Source organism: Pomacea canaliculata, linkage group LG2, assembly GCF_003073045.1.
Source record: "Pomacea canaliculata isolate SZHN2017 linkage group LG2, ASM307304v1, whole genome shotgun sequence".
Classification (NCBI taxonomy): domain Eukaryota; kingdom Metazoa; phylum Mollusca; class Gastropoda; order Architaenioglossa; family Ampullariidae; genus Pomacea; species Pomacea canaliculata.
Window position 1 is genome coordinate 34170577 of NC_037591.1, and position 16097 is coordinate 34186673.

Below are 16097 nucleotides of genomic sequence, written 5' to 3' on the forward strand. Positions count from 1 at the left end.
GACATGCTGTTAACAGTTCTTTTCTTTACAGAGGATGCCATAGTGTATTGTTTTCCAACAGAAACTTGGGTTGTTTTGTCTTGTCTTCACTGATCATTCTGGAAATCAGGAACCCTGCAATCTGGTCGGAGGAAACGTATTCTGTGCTGACACCCTCCCAAGAGGCTCCTGCCTCCTGATTTATGTTAAACGTCTTCAGCAGTTTAAGGCAATTCCTGTAAGTGGTCAATAAGCGTACCCCATTCTTCATTGACACCTCGCTCCTAAGTCACTATGACCTACCTACTTGCACTCTGTGACCAGACACCCACACGTTATGCAAAGGAAAGAAGTTTAAGTCCACAGACAGTCGTTCTATGTGGCGCCATCCGGACTGAAGCCATGCAAGATTCCGAGTAACAATGGTAGCTGATTGTTGTTTGTCCTCTTCCACTGATTACATCTTTCTAGCTTGCTACAATGGCGCATTGCTTGTTAGTGTTCATGTGATCTTGTTGGTGTTTATTTGTCTTGTTGGTGTTCATGTGTCTTGTTGGAGCTCATGTGTCTTGCTGTGTTCATGAACTTTGGTGTGTGTGTGTTGTTATTTTATAGAAAATAGCATTATTAACATGCATTCGTACTGAGTAAGCTTTGATTGCTGGAGAGCGACAACAACATTCACCGTGTTGTATGTGCAAACCACTTTAGCACAAAGCACACACCATGAGTGAAAGATGTGAAATAATGTAAAAAGCGACAAACAGCGTTAAACAAAAGGTTGAGAATAAGAAATTCCATACATAGAGCAAGGACAGAGAGGAAAAATGAAAGATTTTACTGACAATTCAAGCTCTTTTTTGAGTAAGTCACTCGTCAGACTGCTGGAACGTTTTCTGCTGCGGTCTGCTGGGTCTGCCCCTTGGAGTGTTGACTCGGTGACCGCTAGTTACGCCCCTTGTGGGTTTTCTCTGTGCTGTGGCTCCATGGGTCGTCGGGGGGAGGGCAAACTGCGCATTGCCGTCTGGGCCCAACTGCATAAAACGAACATTTTCTTTGACTACTTCAAGTAGGGACCAAAAAAAGCAGATTACCCATACAAAGGACCCTACATCTTTTGGCCAGTCGGATTATTTACGACTACTTAAGCTTATACAAGTCACTAAAATAACATGTAAGAGATTAATTCCATATAAGTTTCGTTATTTCTGGGGGTGTAGAGGACGATAGCTTCCAGGGTAATTCTTAAGTAGGACTTTATGACCAAGTTGTTTTTGGTCTTTGGCTGCTGTGCATAAAAAGTCTTTAAAAATGTTTTTAAGTAATCGATCTCAAGTGAAAAGTTGACTATTTTGACTGAACTTAGCAAAGTCGGCTTGCACTTGAGACCAAGAATTTAAATTTAAATTTCAAAACTTCATATGCAGCTCGACTCAGAGGAAATTTTACTTTCGTATACTGTAAAAATTACTCTACCTGTACTGAGCCACTTGTGCATTATTTATTTGTCTCAAACATTTTCAAGCATTGGAATGAGAATAAATAAGGCCAAAATAAAAAAATGAAATCAACTGATTTCTAATTTTTGGAAAATCTGGTATTTCTCCACATTGAAACAAACTGATGCACTTTATAAGTAACACTGAGAAAAGGCGACAACAGAAGGGCATTGGGAAACTAAAAAAAGCATGCACTTACACAAATACACCCAGACGCCAAGAGATTTTTTTTGTAAAGGATTTTGTGCCTGCCTTTAATGGTGGTGTAAAGTGCTATATAAATTAACTTTTTTTCTTATCATTATTTATTTATTTTATTTATTTATTTATTTATTTTTGAGGAAGGTGGAGAGAAGGAAAGTCAAGATTACAGGGTCACGTGATTATTTTGAGAGTGTGGACCTGTAAAGCATGTGTGTGTGTTGGAGGAGACAGACTTCTGTCGGCGCCTCACACGTTACCCACCCAACTAGCGTGTCACATCGTGGTATGCATCCGGGCCCTCGTCGCCGCCAAGCTCGTGGCTGCTGTTGCCCTCGGGTATCGTTCCTTCAGATGCCCAGTCCTCCTGCAGCCGTGTTTATCTTCGATCAGGACCCGCGAATATTCTTTGCAGAAGCCTGAGAAATAAGTGAAGCCGACTCGAGACGCTGCATGATTAACACATTGCGAGAGACAGAGGCAGAAAGGGAAGAAAGGGCAATGAGGGGGTGGTTGGGCGTGTGGCAGAAGGAAGGAATGAAGGGAGAAGTAAACGAACACAAAAGGGAGAGAAGATTAAAGTCGACTTGGGATGGAGACTGTTGTTTTGTTTTGTAGCCGCCTTAGAAGAGTCATTGGTTCCATCGCAATAGATACGTGAGTAGAATTTGGTTCCAATAACAATTTCATTAAGGACTGGAAAATGATAAAAAAAAAAATCCCGCTGGTTTTCCGGATGTCGAGAGTATTGAACCCTTATGTGTGAAAGCACTTGCTTAGATGGACATTATAGACACGTTCTTAGGTCAATGTTCTACATTTCAATGTAATAACGGATATTTTAGGTTGACACTAAAGTACATTTTAGTATGAGTATGAACGTGTTTGAGTTGACAATTTAGAATATTTCATTGCACTAGTGGAATAAGTACATTATTTATCTGTTTATTCCACTAAAAAAAATGCTGAGGGTGAGCACTTCAGTGCTGCTGGAGTTTTCGTATTTATCTTTTCGAAATTCCACATTCTGTGCAAGACACCCGTGTCGTGCAGACAAAGTCAGATTCGATTATAGAAATGCAATCATTTTATCCAAAGTTTAGTTTTTGAACTGTAATATTTCTATCCTTTAGCCTCAGCCAATGCAATGGAAGGGGAAGCTTTATATAAAAAAGAGGTTGTTAAGGTCGTTATTATTTGTTTCCAAACATTGGCTTCTGCCAGTTCTGACGAGGAAAACTTGTAATGACCGAGCAGGAGGCGAGATATTTTATAATATTCCACTGAGAGTTGCAAACAAACAACTGTCAAACTTTGCGATGAAGTTTTACATCTTCTTAACTGCAGTACTCCTCCGTCTCTGCTCTCTGTCATTGTCCTTTCTTTTTGGATATTGTTTTGGTTCTTCTACTTCTACTAAATCTTCTTTTTTCTCCTTCTCCTCCTCCTTTTTTTCGATGATCTTTTTCGGCAGATTAAGTAGCAACAATGCAAAACTGTTAATCGATGGCATTTTGATGTCAAACAGTCATGGAGATCAAGTGTCATCTTTTTTCATTCGATTTCCATTATTTTATGTTATATTTATATTTGCTGTCTCAGAATCAGTGTGATGCACCTCACGCAGTATCACATAATATTATTTGTCTAAGAAAAATCAAGCTAGATGCATCAGAAAACACGTAGGGTACTTAAAGCATGCCTATAAATGATTATCTAGCTTATCTACCTGCTAGTACAGAGTTTGACTCCATATCTAAGTGAATGTTGCTAAGATACTTTGCCTGCAGATATTACAAGATATATCTTTGATGTTTTCCTCGCACAGGTCAAACTGGAACAGTCTCCCTCAGGATTTGAGAGAAAGTGTTTATGTCTTGTAAGATTCAGTTGGGTGGCTTTCGAACTATTGGGTATCACTCGCAAAAACTTATGGTTGCCTGCTCCTTTAATCAATGTATGTAAGAACAAGTTAGCGACCATTCTGTCGAGTTTTCTGTCTCTCTCTCTCCTTTACTTTTTCTGCAACAATTTCATTGAAATCGCATTGTCTGTTGTTGAAGAAAAGTCCAAAAACCTCAAAGGTTAAACTAAAAATAGACCGACCCCCAGGGCCGTGCATCACAAGAGTAATATCTGCACACGAGAGCAGGATGGCGCAGACGTCTGTGAGATAATTATTTTATAGTCAAAGTGCAGAGGCCCAATCGACTCTACTTCAAACACCTGAGGACAGCCAGTCACGCCAGTAACAGAGAGCGCCACCAAGGCGCCTACAATCCCAGCAAGCATTGGCCTTCTTCTGGAAGCTTCCTTGTCGTTGGAGTCTTCCACGATTCCAGGATACAGCACTTGGTCCATCCAGAAAAAAAATCGGTCGCAGCCATAGCATAATGGAAGTAATATATGACAACTAATAATCAATAAAAAAAAGCATCAATCAATCAATTAATTTTTATGCTCAGATGGGTCTTTCGAAATAGTTAATTATTATGACTCAATTGGATCGGACAATTAGTTAAAAAATAATAGTCATGGATCTTTTTTGTTTCCAATTATCACCTCCAGTTGTAGAAGGAAAATGACAGCACTGCTTCCGCCAACACTGCATATTTGTTAGATTATTTTTAAACTTCTAAGACTCCCTATTTCAGTTGTGTTGACAGACTTTTCTTCTTACTAAAAAAGCACTGATTTAGAAAAAATAGATGGTATAAACTAATAAAAAAAAGACTGAGATTTTTTGAAAATCAACCTTTGCTGAGGTCTTCAAGCGAAGAATGTTGAAGGTTACCAAAGTCAGTTTACATTTTACTCAAATGTTTCGGAAACAACTCGAACAAAATAAAAAAGCGACTGAGAATGGTTATTCACATTTATAGAAAGAAAATGTCTAAATGTTCTACATCAGCAAAGACTTTTTGTTTTTCTTTGCCAAAGTCATCGTCTTACCCTCATTGTTCTCTTACTAATCTTGCAGTTAGAACAATAAACTCGTCTTCGAGAAACATGGTTAAAAATATGAAGGGCTAGATGAGAATATCACAGGAGGGAGAGTTCTGTTTATCGACTCAACTGAGACATAAGCTGATTTTGCGCGCGGGTTTGTGTGTGTGTGTGAGAGAGACAGAGGGATCGAGAAAGAGAAAGTATGTTGGTGAATGAATGTAAGTGAGTGAATGTGTTGGTAAATGCGTTTAAGAATGGGTGGCTGCTTGTTTGCCCCCTTACTAATTACTCTTCCTCAAAACAGTTTGGACAAACAAACAATTTAAACCTCGACTAGCAACAACCCTCTCCCACCTCAAAACAATCCCCTTCCACCCCATTCTATCATCCCCCAGAATTGAGTCGGAGGGTGATGCCGTTTTTCTTCCGGTAATGCACGGTTGTAAAGACAAGCGTCCAGCGGCGGCGGAAGCCCGGATGTCCTCCATCTCAGCATGCGCAGTGCGCTCTGGCGATCTGTTGCACGTGCTGGGCGACCTCCTGCAATACTTTGCTTCGTGTTGGCAGCCAGTGTTGCACTGGGGTCTGTTTAGTCAGCGTGTCTGCCGCTACCACCACGAGGCACGCGTAGCCAAATTAATCACAGGAGTAACACCACAGCTTCCCCCTCACTTGCCCTCCCGCCGTTTGTTTTCAGACCTCGCAGTCGTTGGCATCCCTCCGGCCTAGACGAGGTAAGTCTGTGTGTGGAGAATCAACGTGTTTTGCTTTCTTTTTTCTTGTCGCTTACTTTGTGGGCTGTGTTTAATTTTTAAAGAAAGGACGGTTTAAATGTAGTGAAATAAAAATTGGTTATTATCGTTTATTTAGAACCAGCAAGTAGATGCAATCCGGTGGGTGCTAAATATATGTGGATCGAAAAATCTACATTATTCAGGAGGCATGGACATCACTGTGTCAAGGAGGGGGAGGGGTGGGAACTGGTGTTTTATGTTGAAGCAAAATTTAAGGCAATGTGGTAAAGTGGCCTGCTTGTAAACAGGTAAACAGTAAAGTATGCACATGCTTGGGGACCAGAAACGAAAAATGGTTGCTTCATATAATATATATATATTATTGTTACATCTCTTGTCATTAGAATTTTATTTATTCACCCATCGAGGAGGACGAAAAACTAACATTATACACAAAGATGTGTTCATCCATGCAATTTCCTTATATTAAAGCTTGAAGCAATGTACATGTAGCTACCAAATATGGTTAGTATACACTAGAAGTGTGTTGATTTGCTTTTCAATACCTGCTGCTTCAAGACAATCACTTTTAAGAGAGAGAAAAAAAACGATCTTAAAAGCTCCATCATCTCAAACGGAGAACTGAGCTGCTTTATGCATCAGACCATCTCAGCAACGATTCGCTCTGGTCAGGTGCGTCGATGCGAAATGTGTGTCTTGTTTTTTGTTTTGTTGTTGTTGTTGTTGTTGTTGTTGTTGTTGTTGTGCTGTTGTTGTTGTTGTTTGTTGGTTGGTTGGTTTATTGTTAGTTTGTTAGTTTGTTTGTTTTGTTTGTTATTTAGGAGTTGGGGAATGAGTAGATGGGGGCCCGTTTTCCACACCGTCTCTGGTTTGTACCTGTGTGAATGGATCTTTGTTGTGCTGTTTCTGATTATTCTGTTCTCGAGGACTAAACGAGGGCTAAAATAACTTTGACCTTTGACCAGAACTTTAGCGGCATATTTGCATTCTGGCTTCCAGTCATTGTTCCGCTACAAAAATGCTTGTGTTTACCTCACGCGAAAGCTTCTTGAAAGTGATGTTTCCCCCGAGAAAACAACAGCTTGTTTTGGCGCAAACTCACAACAATCAGATTTTATGTCGAGATATTACACATCGGAACCGCTAGCGGAACAACCACCATTAAGGACGGGCGTTTGTTTCGATAAATTTATCGCGCTTTCCCCTTGGAACGCGTCCCTTCCTTCCGACGGTGTCCTGCCATCTTTTTTTATCGTCCATGTGATGTGATGTGATTACAATTGCGTGGTCACGATGCCATTGTTACTGCAAGTCGTGCAGCTTTCAACTCCCATTGAGTCTTGCAAATAGGTGGTCAGCTCTGCTGACTTCATTAAGTGCTGCACAGGAAGTGAACGGCAAACCACACAAGGGTACCCGGGCTCAGGAACGAGTCATATTCTGTTCATACAACTTTCCGAGGAAACTGTTCTCGGCTTATAATAAACGCCAAGCTGGCCTTTTTTTAAATCCCTCCTTTTTTTTCACTTCATCGCTTCATCTTTCTTTTTCCTTTCATCACTTCCTTCTCGCATTTTTCAAAAGTTTAAAATGCAAAAAAATTGTGATACCCGTTTTCCCACAAATTATTCAATCACTAACATACTCTTACTCTCCGGACCTTTGTAATGTCGTTTTCATTTCAGTTTGTCTGGGCATTGAAAAATGGATTCTGCTTGTTCGATATTGCTCGCCGTGAACAAATTTGAATTGGCTTCCACGTCTTCCGCTGTAGTCCATAAAATATCTGTTTACTTACATGGTGATACGTACGGCTTCCTCAATACACATCGGCAGCTAAGATAAACAGAAACATGACAAAACAGAAGCACGTGATATGTTTGAGCTACATGCCTAATCTATAATAATAATCATGGATAGTATGAAGAGAAACCTATTTGTTTTGACTTTGCATCCATGAATCACGTGGTATACTGCAGAGTAAGTTCAGCTGGTACTGCAGTACCCTCCTACGCAATAACAACAACAAAAGCGGCAACAACGACCCTAGCAACAACATCATAGGAACCAATTCTGTTCTGAGTTCTGGAACAGTGAAAAATAATTGAACGGCTCGCGCCTGCTAAACGTCTCATCCGTTCCGTTAATAAATGTACGATTACTGTCATTTCCACTGGTATTCTCGCGAGCCTTGTAAACGACACAAAAGCCTTTTGTTTTGCGACCTTGTGACCTGGCATCGATGAGAACAGATGTCGAGGTCACCGTGGGATGTCGATCCGGTCGAAAGCTGAGAGAAATTCGTTGTCAACGTTGTCCTCCCCTTCCCCACCATGTTGTTTGAAGAGCTCCCCTCCTCCACCCTTCTTAACGGTCTACAGCACACTTTGAAATGTGATTTTAAAACTTTTGGAGGTGCCATCGAGCATGATCAAGGTTTTTACGCAAGCTGTATCGGTTGCATGAGCCAAACAGGATTCACAATGAAAGCAACCAGGAGCACCAGCTTTATGTTGTATTCAAAGTGTCATAGAACACCATAAACCCTTTGGTTCATGTTATTTTTAATGTAAATTTATATATCTTCGTCGCCTGGAGATTCTTTTTTTTTGTTCATTCTTTGTTCATTTCTTCCATCGTTCATTCGTACTCTTTTTGGCTACTTAACCAAATCGTGAGTCCAAATGGCACTAGGCGCTAAATAAAACCTTTTGTATTACTAAGAGCAGGCAATATTTATAGCAGAAATATGCACTGATCTATTCGATTCTTTTTTCCCATCCTTAGAAATTATTTTTAAAATGTAAACTATAATTTTACAACACACTCAATGTCAGATGCTGTAATCTCTGATTCGACAGGCTTAGACATAAATCTAATTTAAGAAAAATACGCAATCATGACATCAGTAATAATAGTATATATTAATAATAAAGTACTTATCTATTAATCAAAGTTAAAAAAAAGACTGACATAATTTTCTGACCATTAGTGGTAGTGAATTGTAAGTGGTTTATCATGTTTAGGGCACAGCATGTGGAAGGGGGAGCCTACTAATTTGTGTCAGTCGCCCTTGACCTCACCATACAAAATAAGTACACATGGGTGATGGGTGGAACAATGAAGTGATCCTGTCACTGCCCTGAGGAAGATTCGAACAAGAAACCTTTTCATTAGACGTGGTGGGCTCAAATCACTTGGCTATAGAGTCACGTGGCCTCTACCGCCTTCCCTCATCACCACGTTCTTCTGTTCAGAACCCAGCAGGGACATTCTTTCTCACGTGTTTTATACCTAGGCCAATGCTTTTTTGGAAATGGACTTTATAATCCTCCAAATTAGGAACTTTCTATCAACATCAGTACTATTATAAAATCCGTTTATCTGGAAGTTCCCTCCGTTAGAAGGAGGAACTTATTTTACGAGGATAAAATTCAGCATCCACTTTACCTCTACTCTTTGCAAGGCGGGAAGATATTTACAGTGTCTAGAGATATAACAATTTTTGGTCTTGAAGAGTGACTGTCTTTTTTCTCTCACTTCCTCTGGTCCTTACAGACCTATTTTTCCTTCAATGTGAAAATTCGTCTTCAGAAGATATTCGATGGTCAGCTCTCTAAGAGCAAGGTCTTAATGCATCTCTGAAACAGCATGGGTTCTGTCTGCAGTTCTCTTGTTTCTCGCAGCTCTAAACATGGGACTGAGTTCCGAGATGTCCATTGAGGCGCCCATACACTTCCATGCTCCAGAATCACTAATCAAAGAAATCGATTACTGTGGAAAGAAAACGAATGGATGTTTGCGCGGCGGTGATGGTGAAGAAAGTCCTAACCCCAGAACAGCCGGTGCGGCACGCGAAATGCACGAGCTCTGAACACTGAACACATTCGTGATGTATTCCCAATGTCTTCAGAACGCCTAGGGAACATTTACATCACGTGCTTCTCCTCCTGCAACTTAGTTCCTCAAATAAGATGTAGGTAGAATCTTGCCTAGACTACTTTTCTCTTCAACAATTTATTTTATTGCTATTCACCAGTGATAGTTGCTGTAGGCTGTATTTGTGCATGAACTCATGCTCTATGTCTTTCTTCGCAATGTTAGGTTGTCTTCCAGCGGAGATATCCCAGAAACTATTGGAAACCAATGATATTTGCGGTGAAGAAAGGCTGACTGCTATTACTAGATTATTACAAGAAAGCCAGAATAAAATTGTTCTCTCCTAACTGTATGACTCCATTTCCCTGCTGCACCAAAGTCAGACAGAAGAGTTATTCCCCGCCGCGGTTATCGCCCTGCCTCTCATTACTCCAAAGACTTCTCTTCGGAAGAGTGCATGCCCCTGTCATGTCTACTTCCTCGCCATCTTTGGATGGCATAGATGTCCTCAGGAGAATGAACCACTCCACTATCACCGCCGCAACTCAACCGCTGTGTCTTACAGTATCGTTGTCATGTAAACGAGCGCTTCCTATCTGAAGGCGCTGTCCTGATTGGTGGGAATTTATCTTCAGTCTGCGAGATTCCGTTACACTTTACCTTACATAAACAATAGCTTAACATGGATTTACAGAAGAACGGGCAAGTTTCACAGCAGAGTCCAGTAGTTATCGGACAGATCGTCAGCCTCATCGTAATTGCTTTATGGTACAGTTAGCTTTCATGACAGGACAATAACTAGTATGCCCAGAAAAAGGTGAAAATTGTGGTCACATGACTGATAAATAGGTGACTTGATAATTATATCTTTTTGTTTGACTTCGTCTGCTCTGACACACATTGTAACATACAAGAAAGAGAGAAAGCGCGCAAGCACACACACGAACGCACTCTTACCCACAAAGTGAATGGCCGTTATTGCACATGTCCACCCGAGCACACGAACCAGAAAAAAATATTAATCAGACTATAGTTACTCTAGTTTCTTACACAAACTATGCAATAATTGTGCCATGTATTTTGCGTTCTTTCATATTGAATTAATCGATTAAGAAATCGAAGGGTAGTAATTGCAGCTTGATATATGGCTGGCATGAACCAACAGACGGTTCAGATGAGGGAGAAGTGGTGACTATGAACCGCTGTCTATCGAGCTGATTCTTGTTCTTTTATCTTTCTGGACCATTACATTCCGATTTCAGCATTGTTCAAGCCAGTGGTCGCAACGGGATTGTGGTTTCGCTGAAACAGAACGTGAAGACCCCCTCGACCCTTGAAGGAAGCAGGGCGAGGATGCACTCACTGGCGGAGCACCAAGGGAGAAATGTAAAATGGAACCCACACAGACCCCCAATGTCAAGAGAACCAATACTATGGACGAAAAATGTAAAAGACAAAAGAATGCAAAAAAAGACTAAATATTAAACGGGATAGAATAGAGAATAATGCTAGAGTTCTCTGTCAAGAAATAATTTTTAAGAGGGTATTAGCTTCTATGTATCTATTTTTACACAGCCAATGATATATCGATGTTTTGATGACGTAAAGGGATTGAATTAGGAATAGTAACTCCAACTGGTCAAAAGTTGTTGGACCTTGTATTCCCTTTTTGGCGTTCCATTGTCACTAGAGCCTCACACCAAAGCGAGACTGGTCATCTTACCCCTCTTTCTTTCTTTGCATTTTCCTTCCTTTCTTTTTCTTATTTCACTTTTTTCTTTTCACTTGTTGTTTTCCTTTGCTTTTTGTACTTCTTTTCCTTGTTTTTCTTTCCTTAATTCTTTCTACTTTTTCTTTCTTTTGTCTTTTTTTCCCTTTTCCTATATATTCTCCACAATACCCTTCTTCCACTTCCACTTCACCCCATCCTTCCTGTCGTGAAACAGTGGCACATCTCTAAAATCCTACCAGAGGGAAAGATTTTCAGGATTACCTCTATAATTTTAAAGAATACACACATCACTGGCTTTGTTTTTTCTCGTTTGTTTTTACCAGTAGCTCTAACACCGACACCTTTAAGAAACGCAGAACAATAAACTCTAAAATAAACAGGAATCCGTTCACTCGTGCGCAGAGTGCCCCAGGGAAATAAGAAATATGACGCCATCTTTTGTTCTGCTTCTTTTCTTTTTTTCCTTCTCTCTCGTTCTTGCAGGCTGGTGAAGAAGCGCTCGTGTACAGGCTTTCACTTCCCGAGCAGAGTGCCGCAAGTTCACACGTTTCACATGCATCAGTGATCGATCTCCAATAAATTTCACATTTTAATGACTAAGGCGCGTGTTAAACAGTCTCGGAACACCGGAGAAAAGACTTTCTACTGAATTGTAATTAATTGAAAGGCGGGATGTCAATCCACTGGTCATCGATTTTGTTGATTGTCCTTGTCCTTATAGTAAACTCGTGCCCCCCCCCCCCAAAAAAAAAAAAAAAAAAAAAAAAACAACAAAAAACCAAAAATACAAAACAAAACAAACTATTTTTGATTGTCTTTTCGCTGTAATTTTTAGTTCATTTAGGAACCTTGGTTCCTTGTTTGTTCTTCTTTCGTTTGATCTTACACCCAAGTCTTCTTTTGGAAAGTATCAGAAGATGAAAAAGACTGTGAAGGAAGGAGGCTCGAAAATCATTACTCTCGCAGATTATCTTAAGATCTCGTGCCCGAGACCTCAAGATGGTTGTGGTGGTTAGTCCTGAGATAGTGGGACCAGCAAACTTTCCCCAGTCGACCCTTCTGTCGGGATCGGGTACCATAGTCCACTGGGGGTGGGAAAGGTAAAGCAGAGAGGGAAAGGAGATGGGTACCGCTGTCCCCTAAAGCTGGCCCCAGGAAAACTGAGGTCGCTAAAACCTCACTCCGAGCTAAAAAGGTCAGGGAGCGACCTTTGCTTTTTTCTTAATCCTCCTGCACACGTGAGTGTGCGTCATCAAGAGAAAGAAGAGACCAAAGAAGGCAAGATTTAAAAAAAAAAAAAACAAAGTTAACAGTGCGTGTTGTAGAATCCTTTATCAAAGTAATCATGTGCCTTCCTCCAGGTTCTGGTATGTTATTTAGGAGCAAGTGATGAACTTTCTACGACGGCTTTGACGCGTGCAGGAGAAGTCTTCCGTGTACCAGGACCCTGACAGTTACAAAGCTAGTGTGAAATTAGAGTAGGGCTACCTTGTCTGAGGTTGCTTGCAGAAATATTGCTAGTTTCTTCCGCGATACCCACGAACTTGCATTACTAGACTGCTGGTGGAACGATTTTTTTCCAGTTAACTCCTAAACGAGGCAGGTTGTACAAAGCTTCCGGTTTAGTCACATCACGAACGGGTGAGACGGTGTTTTGACTTGCTAGTCATCCAGTGACTCGGTTACCCAGTCTAATACAGTCAACCACCCATTTAGTCATCAGGTCAGTCAATTTCGCGAAGGAGTACCTACCTACATCTTTGGGGATGCCAGAGCTTTGATCGAATTCGTAGTCACGCAGGAACCACCACCTGCTTGTCCCCCTTGCTGTTAAAGCAATTTCGCCCAAATTACTGGCTTAACAAGAATCGAACAGAAGGATCCTCGCTGCTGTGTTTTCTGCCGTCCAGAGAAACACCTGAGGCCCGTCGTGCAGCTCTACCTGTGCCACTTACCACACCGAGCACTGAACGATCTGACTGGAGATGTCATTAAGTCCCACGTTGTTCTGACGCCCACTTGGCTGTCCTGCTGATGTCGGCGCCAGAAGGTTAATTTAGGAGCCATTTCCGCCACGAGCCACATGGTGTCTATAAATAATCATTCGTTGAAGAACTGTTCTTCGCTGCACGACTTCCTGTCCTCTATAGTCTTCCACTGACATGAGAGGTACTACATGGTCAGTTGTTCCTGGAATATATTGTCTAGCTACTCCTCAATGTATGTACCAGCTGACCTACGACCTATATTTATATATTCCCGAAAAATGAGTTGTTGACCTCTGTATGACCAGGGTGATGATTCGGATTGAACAGGAGTATTTTCACCAAACTTTTAAACCATCTGTCACTGGATTGTACCCAATCATAACAATATCTTGCACCCCACTAGTCTTTCAACCACGAACAAAGACCCTTTCTGTTTTCTCGCTCGAGCTTGTGGACACAAACAAATTTGCAAACATAAATCGTCTCACGTTTTCCTCGGCTTTTGACTTACCACCGCACGTATCCTATAAAATAACCTCACGTTTTATGGTAGGTAATATTACCTAGCTTTTAGCTACATTATTCTGTCAACAGTCATGAATTTTATCCATCGTTTTTTTCCCCTTCTGTCTTTGTGCTCTCAGGATCTGCAGTGTGCATCAAGCGGAGACCACTTTCTGAAACTCGAACCTGCCTGTGTTCAAAGCTCATGCGCAAAGTGCTGCTTTAGGATAAAAAAACCGGTAAGTACAGTTCCCAGACCTTTATACCCTTACCTCTGTTTAACCTGCACGTGCTCTCTAATCTAAAAAGCACAGGAGTTAAGGATGTTTTCTCCTGTTGTTGTTATTATTGTTTGCTGCCAAGGCAACACGCCAGGGCTGTGCGGAAATGTGAAATATGGGAAAGTACTTATTCTCTGTGCCTACGTGCATACTTCTCATGCCGAGGGTTGTTTACTCCCTCACCCTCACAGTGGAAGGACCTCACCTTTTACATCGGAATCCTGCTAAGGGTCTCTTCTCGCTCATCTACCCTGTCTGTACCCGGTTGTCCATCATCACCCAAGTCTGTTTTCGATCAAGCGTTAAGAGTGGTGATGGCGGAGGCGGCGGTAAAAAGCTGAGAACAAAGGATAGTTGTCGACTGCCACAAATCTTATTACCAGGCTGCTAAATGCGACACTTTAGTTAATTATCTAGAGAGGATGAAAGATAAGAAGGTGAAAAGATAACTTTAAAATGCTGAAAAATTATCTTGGAGTTTAGGAAAAGTACAAGCTGGTTTTAGGAGTGACATATTAAAAGCGTTTGTATGTAACCTCGTATACTTTTGTTTCTTTTTTTTTATTTTTTGTTCTTTCTTCGATGATTTCTCCCTGTTTGAATTCGTTTACTGATGATGTCAACGGGGTTTTTTTTTTCTATACAAGCCCCACAAAAAAAAAAAAAAAACTCGGAAAGGACCATCCCACCTATCTGGGGGACATCGAATGATCAGTTGCTAATCTCATTCAAAACTATGGAAAAATATTTTGTCGCCCATTTGCCGGTGCGCTGCGGAAATGGAGAAGAGGCCAAGCATGGCAAATCCATTATGGTAGTCAGTATATACCCGTATTTAAGTGACTAGGGTGGGTAGATTGTAATGTGTACGAGAATGTTGTCTTTCCATACCTTCCCTCCCTCCAAACGTTCTCCGTGCAACTTCGTCGCTTTCCGTGCCGATAAAATAAATAAATAAACACTCTTCAGCCACCGTGCTGATTGATCACAAAGGGGGACGACTCTTGAAACAGCAGGTGTGGTTGTCTTTTTCATTCTCTCCTTTATCGACCAAAAGTTCACCGATTCTTTGCTCTCATTTTCTAACAAGTTGTATGAAAGACTTACAGTCTTTGAGTTTAACACCAGAAATATCTGGTGCACAATGTGACAAGCAGCGACATATTCAAAGAAAAATAAAAGGTGAAACAAAAATAGAGATTAGATGTTGAATATCCCTACAAACAAGAGCAGAAGATTGTCTTATGAAGAAACAAAGGAAGGTACAAAGAAATAATAAGTAAAAAGAAAATAAAGAAAGTACAAACGAAAGACTAATTAAGTTTTGTAGAAGAGAAGACAGGTGCATCATGGGCAGGTAACGAAACCAGTTCTTTCTTTTAATTTTTTCCATCTTGCTTTTGAAATCTGCAAAGCTACAAGCTTTTTCTGTAAAATCAATTGAGTACTTTTCTAAAGCTCTTAAAAAATGAACAAAATCCAATTGGAATATTGGCATCCTTTGGATTCCAGATACGATGGCTTCAAAATCTTCACAGGACAGAGTTGGAGGATCGTGGTCTAGACGATGTGAACTTTAAGGCTTGTAACTTTGATGATGCGTCCTCTTCCATAAAATTTCGATATATTTTTTCAGAAACTTCTTACATTAACTTTGCATTTATAAAAAGGAAATGGCCAAGATTGAACGGACAGGAAGAGGAAAGAGTCTAGACTTGTCTACATAATACCATAGGGTTTTATTTCCCGCGAAGTGTATGGACTTACTACGGATAAGTTATCTATAGATAGCTATATATATATAGTAATGTGCTGAGACTGTAGAAATTTAGCCCTATAGCCAAAGGTTCGATAGATAGGGACTATTAGGGACCATAAGAACATCAGTTGTCTAATTATACAGTTCAGTTACGCGCTGTTTAAGACGTTTAGGACCGTTACAGATCGCAGATACCAATGTGGTCCGGTAAGACCAAACGATTGCTATCGCCTACTGTTGTCGTAGCCGTTCTAATCTCGTAGAACAGCTCATTTCTCATGTATTTGTGGTGATGCCGGTGTAACGGGACGGCCCCTGACCGGAATTGGTCACTGATAGCCACCACACACAATATCTGGGGACCTCTCGGCATTAATAACCCACAACTGTTCTTCCTACAACAATAATTTATTAATTCCAGTACAAACAAACACCCGCTACCTAACCCTAACCTAAATATCTGCTTCTACCATCTCACTTACTTTGAGAAGCTGATATCCTCCCTCAGACTAACTTCTCGGCCCTCAAAGTGTGTGACTGTTGTCGCTGCATCTTTGTCTCTCCCTGGCAG

At 40.8% G+C, this 16097-nt stretch overlaps 1 protein-coding gene across 4 annotated transcripts in view; it reads left to right on the forward strand.

Annotated features, from left to right (window-relative positions):
* The window catches only part of LOC112557727, an 80233-nt gene that overhangs the window by 37109 nt on the left and 27027 nt on the right, over positions 1 to 16097 (forward strand). For 3 of the 4 annotated variants that reach the window (XM_025227733.1, XM_025227735.1, XM_025227732.1), the window contains exon 2: positions 13627 to 13725. The gene's annotated coding sequence lies outside the window, so the exon portion shown is untranslated. Of the gene's footprint in view, positions 1 to 4850; positions 5363 to 13626; positions 13726 to 16097 lie in introns of those variants that run through there. The other variant, XM_025227731.1, reaches the window with a different exon arrangement.